A 12,139-nucleotide genomic window follows, 5' to 3' on the forward strand; every position below is an offset into this window, starting at 1 on the left:
AATACATTTTGGAAACGAATTTCCTTCTGGATTCTGTAAGATTCCAAAAATAACAATGTTTTTTTGCGATCCATTTTTGCGCGCTACCCATAATTATATGCACATAAATTAGGCGTATTTTGTTACATTAATTTGGCGTAGTCCAAAACAGGGCCAAAACAGCCTCTGCCGCAGTCGCAGTCGACGTCCTGCATTTATAAGGTTAGAGCAACATATTTGCATGATGAAGTAACTACGCAAAAATCGGATTTACAGTGGGTTATGCCTTCTAAATACATTTTCTGGACTAAACCATCAAAATTAAAAAATATATTTCTTACAATTTGTTTAGAGTAAACAAAATATTTGATTGAGTATGCCATTGAAGACTGGTTTTGGGCCAGTAAGTTTTTTTATCCAGCCTTTACTGTATATAGCAAAGAATGTGGGTTGCAAAAAACAAAAACCTAATAGTGGTTTTTAATGAAATTTTCTATATATGCGTGTATGCTGGTTTTCATGTGGCAAGCTCATACATTTTATATGTACATATGGCGAGTGTGCAATGCATTATTGTACGAAGGCCCACATCGACGCACACCCACTTCTCATTCCCGATTGGCCTGGGGTTCTGAAATTTTCTGTTGTCTTTTGCTGTTCGCAGGGTTGGCCCGTTGCGGTCTACTGCCATCAGCTGGGCGTTGTAACGTCAATTAAAAGAAACAGAAAAAAACACCATAAAAAGATGTAGAAGGGACCGAAGCCCGGAATACCCTCACAGATCAAAATATCCCAAGATATTGTGGTTTGAGTCACCACGGTTTACATGATCCCCTGAAAACTTGTAATACATCAGGTTGCGAAGTGTTCCAACATTTACATTAGTAAAAACAGAGTTAGTTTAGTTGGAACCAATATGTTGTACAAAAAGATGGGCCGCAAAGGTAATTAAAAAAACATATTGTATTATTATTACAATATTTTACTCCTTTTAAAGATACCTGTCCTTCAAAAAGGGTATACAAAACATTGCCGACAATGAAAAATTCAAATAAAGATGCCATTTTTTTGTGGCGCTTTCTACCTCTAATTAAACAAATTGAAAAGCGCACACGTGAGCTTTGCTTTTTTTCTTGTTGTTGTTGTGGGTGTGTACTGGCACACGTGTGTGCATCCAGGACCGGCCACGCCCAGATCCCCGGCCGAGATACTCCCCCGCCCCCAGGAGTCCAAGTCCGCCGGAATCCGGATTGAGCCGGAAAGCGCAAAGCGGAAAGCATTGCGTGAGGCTTTGAATGGGCACTCTGCATAATGCTCATAGTACTTAGTTTCCAGATCGTGCCAAGCAGATAGGTAAATCCATCCCTGCCTTTCTTCAGTGGGTGTGACATGCAAGGAACTCATTTTAAACCCATTTTATAATCCAACTTTGGAAGTTCCTCTCAGTTCAATTTGGCTCCAAAAATATGGTTCCTTATCAAAAAACATTTAAGTAAATATACATATAATACCAAGACTAAAAATTAAATTAATTTTGACTTAGAAACAAAAACCATCCAAACATTATTAAAAACACATTTTTTTTCAAAGATGGAACCCCAACTCAATTATTGTACAAGTCATATCATAATTTAGTGCTGTAGAGGTTCGACTGTATATAAAAACTTGTATATTTGAGTTATTTTAGTTGCAAATCTTAATGCAGTCTGTTAATGAACTTGGGAGCGCTTTTGAAACAGGTTTTGGTGAATAAACAATGATAAATTAACGTTTGGGTTGTGGAAAGAGTTTAATTTATATGAAACGTGTGGGGGATTGGAGTTTATTATACGGTTTGTTGTGGAAGTGTTATTGCAAACTTATTGCATTTAATAAAAATTAAAAATAAACGTTGTGCTAACGTATATAAATATATGCCACAACAAGCCTACAAATATTAAACAAGTGAGTAATATTGTTAGTTCAATATTTGATTGAATTCCACATAAAGATAAAAATACATTTTTTCCTTAGATTAAGTTACCTTATTGAGTTAGTCATCAACACATTTCTTCAGAAGTGTGTGATATCAATAAGACTGGGGATTAGAATTGTTATGTTATTTTAGTTTGTTAATATACAACGCAGTTTTATTGTGGTAAACAAATTTTTGCGAAATGAATCTCAGTATGAGCTCTACAAAAATTAGTTTTCTATAAAACTATTTTCTTAAGATTGCTCTGTTAGTGCTCAAGTAATCAAGTTGTGGTGTGAATGTTTCTTGCCCCTCCCGCATGAATTCCTTAGTATCCAAAAATTGGCATTATCAGTGGAATAAACCCTGTCACTTATTGCTCATTCCACTATCTTTAAGCCCTTATCCTCTCCCTTTTTTTTAGTCTTATGCGGGTTGATTGGAAAACAATTTCATTGGCGCCCAACTCTCTGTTATCAGGGCCATAAACACTAATATAGTGATGGACACGTAGGCCCATTACTTTTTACCAACAGCCAATAAATAATAATGAAATATATAAGTGCGTGAAACTGTGTATTTATTTCAATAGCGATTGACTAAATTGCTGATAAGAATGGGCTGAAAATAAATATATGTGTGTACATACATGTGTGCCCTGGCAATAGCTTAAAATATGTTGAGTCAGAAATAGTGGCACCTGACCGATTCAAATCGCTATAGCCGATCTTGGGTGATAGCTTCAAAGGTTTATAGCTATGACGCAGCTCCAGGCTTAGCCTATAGATGTCCAACTAGATCGTGAGTCATCCGAATTTCAGACGACTGTGGGTCGACTTTGAGAGTGGGAAAACGAGATACTTTAAAACGTAGTCTTTTAAATAATAATAATAATAATTATATAACTAGATTTCTCTTATCATTTTTGACTAGGATTAATGTAGGCAATAAAACATTCTAACAAAAAACTGTTTTAAATTTTTTGTTTATTCTGACAGTAAAATCTAATAAAGATACTTCAGATTGTCTAGTCATTCTACGTAATATTTGAATCACATATTTCCATCAAACCATGAGTCACAAGTTCGACTTACGTCCAGCTCAAAGTTGATTCCATGTTTTTGGAATGATTCATCATACCGAAAAACGTAAAGTACACTTATTGGTTGGCGTTGCTTTGCATATGAAACAGCAAAAAATATTGCCGAAATCCGAGGGATAAACACGATGATGGCGAGAAAAAAACAAAATCCATAACAAAAAAAAAAACACAAACACAAGACCCACTGAAATAACAACAATGGGCAAAAGTTAAACGGGTTGAACGGTAAACCCACGAAATGGGTAAAAATAAAAATATGAACCAAATCCCGGACGAAAAAATTATAAATAATTGAGCTGGGGAGAACCGTTTAGCATAAAAACACACAAGCATCCCAAGAAATGAAGACGACGATCGTTGCTATCGTAATGATGATAATGGCCATGATCATCGGAAACCGTTTGGCGATCGCTTGAAAAAAGCACAAGCACCTGACCAATAACAAAATAGAGAGCCGGTACACTCATCAAAAGTTACTATTAAAATAGAGCAGTTTTAAAAAAATGTTTTAAAAAAAAGATATGATTATAAATATATTTTACAATTAAAGATTTTTATATTCTTAGAAAATGTTAATACAGGTTTTTTGAGAATATAGCTTATTTATACTAAACATTTTTTTTCCTGAACTGACAATTTGTAAATTAAATATTATATTTTGTATTTTCTTGAAAATATTAAAAACATGTTTTGATGAGTGTTGATGAAGAGGGAGAAAGAGTTAAAGAACAGTCCGCCCATTGTTGACAGTTACGTTTGAAATTGCCAGGCAGCTTGGAAAGAGAATGAAAAAGAGATGGAAAAAAGAGGAAGGAAAAGAGGAGAGAATATAACAGAAGCAGAAACAGAAACAGAAGCAAAAGCAGCGGCACAAAATCCAAAAAAAAAAGCAAAACTTGTTTCCCACCAGCAATCAAGTTGCAAAAAGTAAAGATAACAGCCTGAGTGACAAAATTAGAACCACAAAAAAAATATTTTCCGTTTTAAGATAAAAAATTTCATAATAGGTCAATATGTTTAAATATGGTTATGATAAGAAAAATGGATTTATCAAGTCTTTAAAGCTTAAAAAGTTGGTCTCAGAGGTAAGAATTTTAAATTTATAAATAAATTTAATTTCTTTAATACAGAATAACTTAAGAATAATATGAAATTTGATAGAAAAAATAAGTTAGGTGTATATTCCTCCGTAAAAAAATAAATCTTAAAGCTCTAATCTCTGTTGCTACCTAACTATCCTCAAGTATACTTAACTATTTCAAATGATAGTAGAAGAAACGGTTTATGGACAGGCTGGAAATGGAGACATACATACGAAACGAAGAAAAATTCTTATTGTTTTTTTTCCGTAATAAAAGTCAGTTGTTAACGGAAGAATTCGAATAGAACTGTGGAAGTATCTCAATATTTCTCACTCGACTTTTGGGTGACTTTTCACTTTCGCAATGTCGATAATAAAACATGACGAGTCGAGGGTCTTCAGTGCGTACAAATGACATCGGAATAAATTCGCCAAAGCCGTAAAAACATAAGAGAAAGAGCGGCGGACAAACAAACAATATACAATGTCAACGTTTTTGGCATTTTTTATTTAATTTCGTATAATTTATTTGGGTTCCAGCAACTCACACATATACACTATATAGTATATACTATATATGTATATAAGTTGAAGCCATTGACATTGAGCTGTCGCTGCCCGTTTTTGGCCGTTGGCATTTTGAATGGAAAACGAACAAAAAACGAAGCTTTTATCGGTTTTATCCCAAAAATGTACATCCAACAATGTCCAAAAACAACAAAACCAAATTGTTTTGATCAATCGATGATGTTGTTTGTATCTGTGTGAGTGAGTGCCGAAATGTAACGAACAATTTTCGAAAAAAAAACTCAAACTAAAAAGCGGAAACTCAAAATGTTGCCCATATACAATGGCTAACATACATACAAAGATCGTAGGCGTAGCCATACGTAATCCCCAAAGCCAAAACCCCCTCACCTGTAGTTGTAGGGATATACATATGTGTTCTATATGGAGTTGCATCCGCCGTTTTACTATCTCAGGAAATCAACCAAAAGCAACACTCAAAAACACAAGTCCATGTATTCGTTTCGCATAATTTGTCCAAATTTGGTCTCATAACTTGGTTGCTCAGTTGATTGTGGATGTGTTTTTGGCATGACAATAAAATATAAGGCAATTGCAACATGGAAATCCGTTTATTATATGTAAGTATAAGGTAGGGAGAGAAATTTTCGCTACAAATAACAAAAACTTATTTAGAGAACTTCTCTTTAAGTAGTACCTCTCTGTGGCAACTAAGTATTTGCCCAAGAATAATATACAAAATAATTTCAGATCCGTTTACTAACTACAATCAAACTTTAAATTCATTTAATGACACGGGTTTCTCGTCTTTCTCCCTCGCTTACACATATCTTGATATAAAGGGTCCGATCTATTAGGTAACTTTTTTATCCACTGACAAACCGTTGGCCATTCAAATCTTCATCAGACGGACGGGGCATTTATCTACGGATCTCCCTTGCATTTTAAATGCCAAAATCCGTCCGTTTGTTCACATAAAAATAAAACGGCAAACGGGCAATGCCACAAAAGAAGATCAAGTTAAAGCGGTTAACGGTTAGGGAAGAAAGGCGGAAAGAAAGGGGGAAGAGGAAGACGAACATGACTTTCACTAGCTAATTAGAATTTCAGTGAACGCTCGCCAAAAGAAATGCAACAACAGCAACATGGCATTTTTATTTTTAGTGTTCAATTATTAGGCAAATTTTTGCGAAAGTCATTTTGGAATACCGTTGGATGACCGCTGCACTTTGTGAGAGGCAGGCAGAGGGAGAGAAAGGGGTTTACGATCTTGTGACACTGATCTAAAAAGTTGGATAAAGTTAATCGATTAGCTAAAAGAGTTATTTCCGCAATCGTAGCCCAAAAGCATTCACAAAATGCTGATGAAAATCGCCAGCTTCCGTTGACTTATTCAGCGTTACAATTTCAGAACCTGTTGGGAATTATAGCTTCATAGAGGTAAAAAGTTTAATTAATTATATAATATATTTTTTCCAACATTTTTTTTAAAGAAATTATTAATAGCAGAAATGTTATATGTCATATGGGCATTCCAAAATGGATAAACCGTTGATCCAGCTGAATGCGGGTTTTGGTTATAAGGTTTTCCTTCGTGTGTTTCATGAGCATCTCAATTTACCAGCTATGCTGCTGATCGACCTAAACAAACATTTTCCCCATTTTCCCGTTTTCCTGTTTTCCATCTTCTCTCCAAAAATGCATATGGTTAAATGGTGGTTTGTTGGTTTTTAGTGTGATATTTGATGGGTCTCTTAACATAAGTTTATTGGGGTAAAATTCATGCACTTAAGACATAGCGAAACCTTTTAAAAATATTTTTGGGTTTATCATAATGCTATATCTTAAAAGGTTTTCAGATTTGTTTATTATAATACTATGTTCCATGAGTCCAAGCAAATTGTAGCAATATTCATATCTGAAAACTTCTCATCTGTGATTCTAAACTAATAGGCTGTTATTGATATCAGCAAGTGATGAGTCATTTATGAGATCACAGAGGCAATTAATGAATGAATAATTTAGGCGAACATGCTGTTCAGCGAAAAGAGCAGACAGGCAAATACAAATAGGTTTTAAAATTGTTTAATGGTCTGTTTGAACCATATTTATTCGAAGAAACAATGTATCTAGTGGATGCATCGCTTATCACGCTTTTCGGAGACTGTAAACAGACCGCAACAAATTGCATTTCCATTTCAGCATTTTAAAATAAAAAAACGAAAAGAAAAAAAGAAAACGAAAAGTGGAATGCAGTTTGCTCGAATGCACTTATCTCAAAAATTTGATGAAAATAAAACAAAATCAAAGCCCATGACTCATCACGGATTTGCACTCTTGATATTTTTTTTCGGGTACTTTTCCAACATTTTGTGAAATTGACACGTGCTGCGTCCCTTTCTGCGAAATTTTTGGCAAAAAAAAAGAAAGGAGAAATAAAAGCAGCAGTAGAATGATTCACCCGGATATAAGGGATATAGGGTGTTAGGGTAGGGTATTTAAGATATAGGGGTGGGTGCCGGTTACAATTGCCACCCCAAATGGGAATGCGCAGGACAACAGACAATTCAGGGTTGGGATTTTGACGGGGACCGCTTTTGGGATGGGATACACTGGAAAAAGTGCTGTTACGATTCATTAAAATATTATATATGCTATAATGTTTTTTTTTAATATATAAGTGTACGAAAACTTATCATGATTTGTCACACTTCAAAAAATCAACGAATTCAACGAAATTTTTATTTTTTTTATATTTATTATAGTGGAAACCCCAATTTGGCATTATGTTTTATACTGCCTTTCTTTCTCTCAGTGTATCTGCTTATGGGATTGGCATTGCCAAAATGAGGGTCGCACCGCAGTGGCTCAACCTTGAACCCCAGACACCCGCCTCTGGGTTTTTCGGTGGGTGGGTGGTTTTCAGTGCTGCAGTCGATAGTTGAATATTGGATGGTGGGTCAACATTTTGGTAAGGGATCTCTGGACCTCTACGGGGGTGAAATCAGCTGTTGTGAATTATGGTGGTTCGGTTTTTGTGCATTGCTGATTACTGGTGGTGGCAGTTCCGTTGACTAATCACTCCCACAGCCTGACAAGAATATTATTCTCGGACTCCTTCCGGAGTGGATTCCCCCAAAAAAAAATGGTATATATGCCCAAAATGCCAGATAAGAAGAAACAGTAGAATTAATGTGCTACCCATATGCACTGCAGATACAATATTTATATATGGGTGTGTGTATGCCAATGCATTAAATAACACAACTCAAGAGGCCTTTTCTTCGTTTCCCCCGATAAAGTCAAGTATACAACGCCCTACCCTCTTTTCTTTTTGTGTGGCTCTTCCCTTCTCGAAAAACTCTTTAAAATTGCATTCAAAGTGGGAACGGAGAGAACTTCGACCCCAAACTCTAAGAAGTCGTTAACCCTCTGAGCCACACCATATATATCATATATCACTTAAAATATGGAAATTCTTTTGCATCTTAAGTAGATTCAAAACTTACAACACTTCCTTTAAAGATAATAATGAGTCAATTTAAGTATAGCTTTATCTTAAATCCCAATAATAAATTTCTTAAAACAAAAAGTTATAAACAACCTTCCTCATTTAATAAAGAAAAGATATTTTAATGGCTCGGGCATTAGCTTAATTTCTTTTATCTTGACACGATCTAGGGTTGAAAGTAGATGGTTTAACAGAGGGTTAAGACTCTGTTTTTCCCACGTTGCCTGGAGGGGGTGTTAATTTATGACAGTGGAAAAATGGGCGTGGCTGGCAAACACTTCCGTCGCCAAGCCAAAAAAGGCAAGGAAATAAACCGAACAATTGCAAGAATAAAACGTGAAGAAATCGTAAAAGTAAGAGCGTAAAAAATGGTTAATAGATGTGGAAATCAAAGGGTTGCACTTCATGTCAATGAGTCATCTTACAGAAAACACACGCATATATTTATAAATTCCATATAGTGTGTTTGTAGAGTAATAGAAGAGTCAGGTGATTCTATATCAAGGTGAAAAAAATATTTTGATTACACATATCGGATTTTTTCTGGTTTCACTAAGCTTATCAGTGGCACGCACAAAACCAACAATAACACTTGAATACCCACAGCAATATCACTCGATTTATAGCGGTAAAAATATGTTCCCTTGAGATGGTTTCGCTTTTCAGGTGTATTTAGATCTAGAGCAACCTTAGACCAGGAAAAAACAATGCGGGGAAACAGTTAAAAAATGCTTGTAGAATGTTGTAACTGTAGACTGCAATAACAAGAAAAATTCTTGTAATTGATTTAAGATTTATTGGCTTTGGTTTATGATTATTTTTGGGAAAGAATAGTTGGTTGGTGGACGTTACTACTTAGGACTGAATCCGAACCGAAAATGTTGAATTATTCTTACATATATGGTTGAGCATTATACAAATAATTATATTGTTTATATTTTATTGAGCAATCATGTTTTCAACCCATTATAATTTACTATGGTTTAAAACATAAATAAATAAAATTTATCCTAGATTGCTTTTAGCGATCACCATAATAAAATATTGCATTTTAATCTTCCACGTGGATTTCCGACACTTTTTTACTTTACAAGATATGTACGTACATATATGGATTTATTGCTCTGATTTTTCCGTAGTTTTGGTACCACTGTCAGAGGAAGCTCATCTCCATACCAGATATATATTATATACACTTGATCAGTCATTCGAACGGAAACGGAGGCGATTACGAATGCGGCTCACAACGCAGATGGCAGAAGAAAGAGAATTAAAAGGGAAAAGCAACCAAATGGAGTTAAAAACGAAATGAGAAATTATTAAACACTTTGCCGGCGATCGAATATCGTTATTATTCAAATCGCATCTTCGGAGGACCTTAGCAGGTAGACGTCGCTTCATAAATCGATTCGATTGATGTGTGTGTGTTCACAAGACATAAGATTCTCCCATCAAAATCGCGGCTTTAATGAAGAAGTGGAATTGAACGTATACAGTAGGAATTTAATAAGTTTCCCTTACAATTATTGCATGAGATTAATATATAAATTTATGAACACCCTGTTGATTCGAATATCTTAAACACTCCTGTTATTCAAAAAGCCATATGAATGTGTTTAATATTTATATTATTGTCATTTTGGACAGTTTTTCATATGTATGTATAATTAAATTTTTTTATTATTTTTTTAATGTAAAGCTAATAATAGCCTGCGTCTTTGAGGGTTTTTTACTGTATTTTTGGGGCGTGGACTCCACATATACACACACACACACGCAAAAACGGGGAGCGGGAAGTTCAAGTTCAAATTTATTTTTATTATTTCCTTCTGTTACTCTTATCTGTCTCTCTAGTCCCTCTCACTGTGCTCTCTTGCATGCGAGCTCAGCATGTACATATACACACAACTGCAGTTGGGAAAATGCAATGCCAAATATGGTTATACGCAACAGTCGAAGCTCTCTCTGGCACTCTCTCTTCGTTTTTATGCTGCCTAAGCCGCTCTCTGTTAACCCCCTACCTCTCATTTAACCTCCTCCTATTTTCCAGCAACGCATTGATATATAATGCAAAGTGATCGATTGCCTTAATTTTATGGCTCATTGAAAAAACAGGAAGAGGAAATGGGAAACGCGAGGTTAAATGTGACTTATCTCTATATGACTGAACAAAATTGGTAAAGGAAGATCGGCTTTAACCCTATACGGACTTACAACATAAATTTTAGGTTTGTTTTGTTATTTGGTGGCTTTCGAAAATGCATATGTATGTTCCTTCTTGTTAACTCTGAAAAATGTAAGCCAAAAACTCTACTTTCTTGAATTGAAGCCTCATAAATTACGTACATACATATTACGTATTCGTTTTTTGGCAATGTAAATTCGTTCACTTCTCGACTTAAATGAGGAGTTTCGATAAAACAGTGCAATCTTATTTTGGAGCTCACTTTTTTGTGACTAAAAAAGGGCATGATTTTGAAATTCGTTAGACCAAAAAAAGCATTATAAAGCGGGGAAAACTAACTCAGAGCGCAGAAGCTGTTCCATATAGTAATTGTGTCTATCTTTGCAATGCACATTGTATACGCATCGATGTACAATCTTAAAAATGTGCAAAATCCATCCCACAAATCTTAAGCTTAAAACAACCGCAATGTCAAAGTTCAAAAGGTTAAATCTGACATTTACAAATACATATGTGTGTTTTTGCATATCCTTATCATTATCATCAATTGCAGCTGTTTTCATTTCTCCCTCTCTTGTTCTGGAAAAAGGTGGATTTGGGGGTGTGGGCAGATAGGTGTGGTGTATAAGATTAACGGTGCAATAATAACGGTGGTGGTTTTCGAAGAATTCGCCGCATTTCAGGGGAAACTTACCCCGAAAAGAGAGCATCAGAGAAATAACGGTGAAACGCCTGCGCGGCTCTCACAAATAGCACGTGCAATTATTCACATGCGTTCCTATCTTTTTTTGCCGGCCGCTCTCTTTTTCTCTCTCTCCAAATATTTATAGTAAGTATATATGGAATATACATATAACCCTGCTTGACCCGACCTTCTGTAGCTACCCATCATGAAGGTTAAAGAGCTTTTAGAGGCGCTTCCAGCACATTCGTAGGACATATCTACAGTATGCTTCCATTGGCAGATAATCTGTAATGCAATATAATAGGATGAGATTTTATGAGATTTGAAGTCCTGTAATAAAGCTAATTCACAAATATTTGTATTATAAAAAATGGTGTATATATTGTAGATCTAAAATCAATCTGGGGCATCCACTCTTAAACCACCAAAAACATAATTATAACTTTAACTTTAATTTTCTTGCATTTGACATTTAATTGTACCCTATTTATCGCTAATTGCATTGAAGACCGTTATTAAAAGTTCAACTAGACCATGGCTGCAATTTGCATTTGGAATCAGAGATTATTAGACTAATCAAAGGGCTACTTATGTAAATTGTAGCACACTTATTGGCGTAAACCCATTGACGCGCCTCAATGACCAATTTTCAGCAAAATTAGAGCAATTATCTGGTTTGATTCTCTAAAAATCTGGGTTTGTGTCGATTTTTTGTCCTTTGATGTAACCCCTTTTCAAATTCTCTTAAAATCTGTATTCAAATATTGGAACTTTTGGGTCGATTTTTTTTAACATTTCAATTTTTCGAAAAATGGGCTTTCAGAAAAGCGACCAAAATAACCTGCACTTCTAAACCCACTTTTCTTACAGGCATTTAAATTAATCGAAAATTCTAGCTATCTAGATATATTATATAGAATATTTAATTTTTGTAACATCTACAAGGGTATATAAACTTTGGCTCGCCGAAGCGTTCTTCTTTCTTGTCTAATGTAAGGTTAGCCCAGTTATCGAAGGTCGTATCAGGAATTATCAAGCCTCGGGTTCAATTTATTTTGAAACACTTCACGCGTTCTTCCTCTTTGCTTTTCCAATTTCATGTAATGCCCTTGTC

This window comes from Drosophila rhopaloa, unplaced genomic scaffold (assembly GCF_018152115.1).
Source record: "Drosophila rhopaloa isolate 14029-0021.01 unplaced genomic scaffold, ASM1815211v1 contig_3, whole genome shotgun sequence".
In the NCBI taxonomy this organism is placed as follows: Eukaryota; Metazoa; Arthropoda; class Insecta; order Diptera; family Drosophilidae; genus Drosophila; species Drosophila rhopaloa.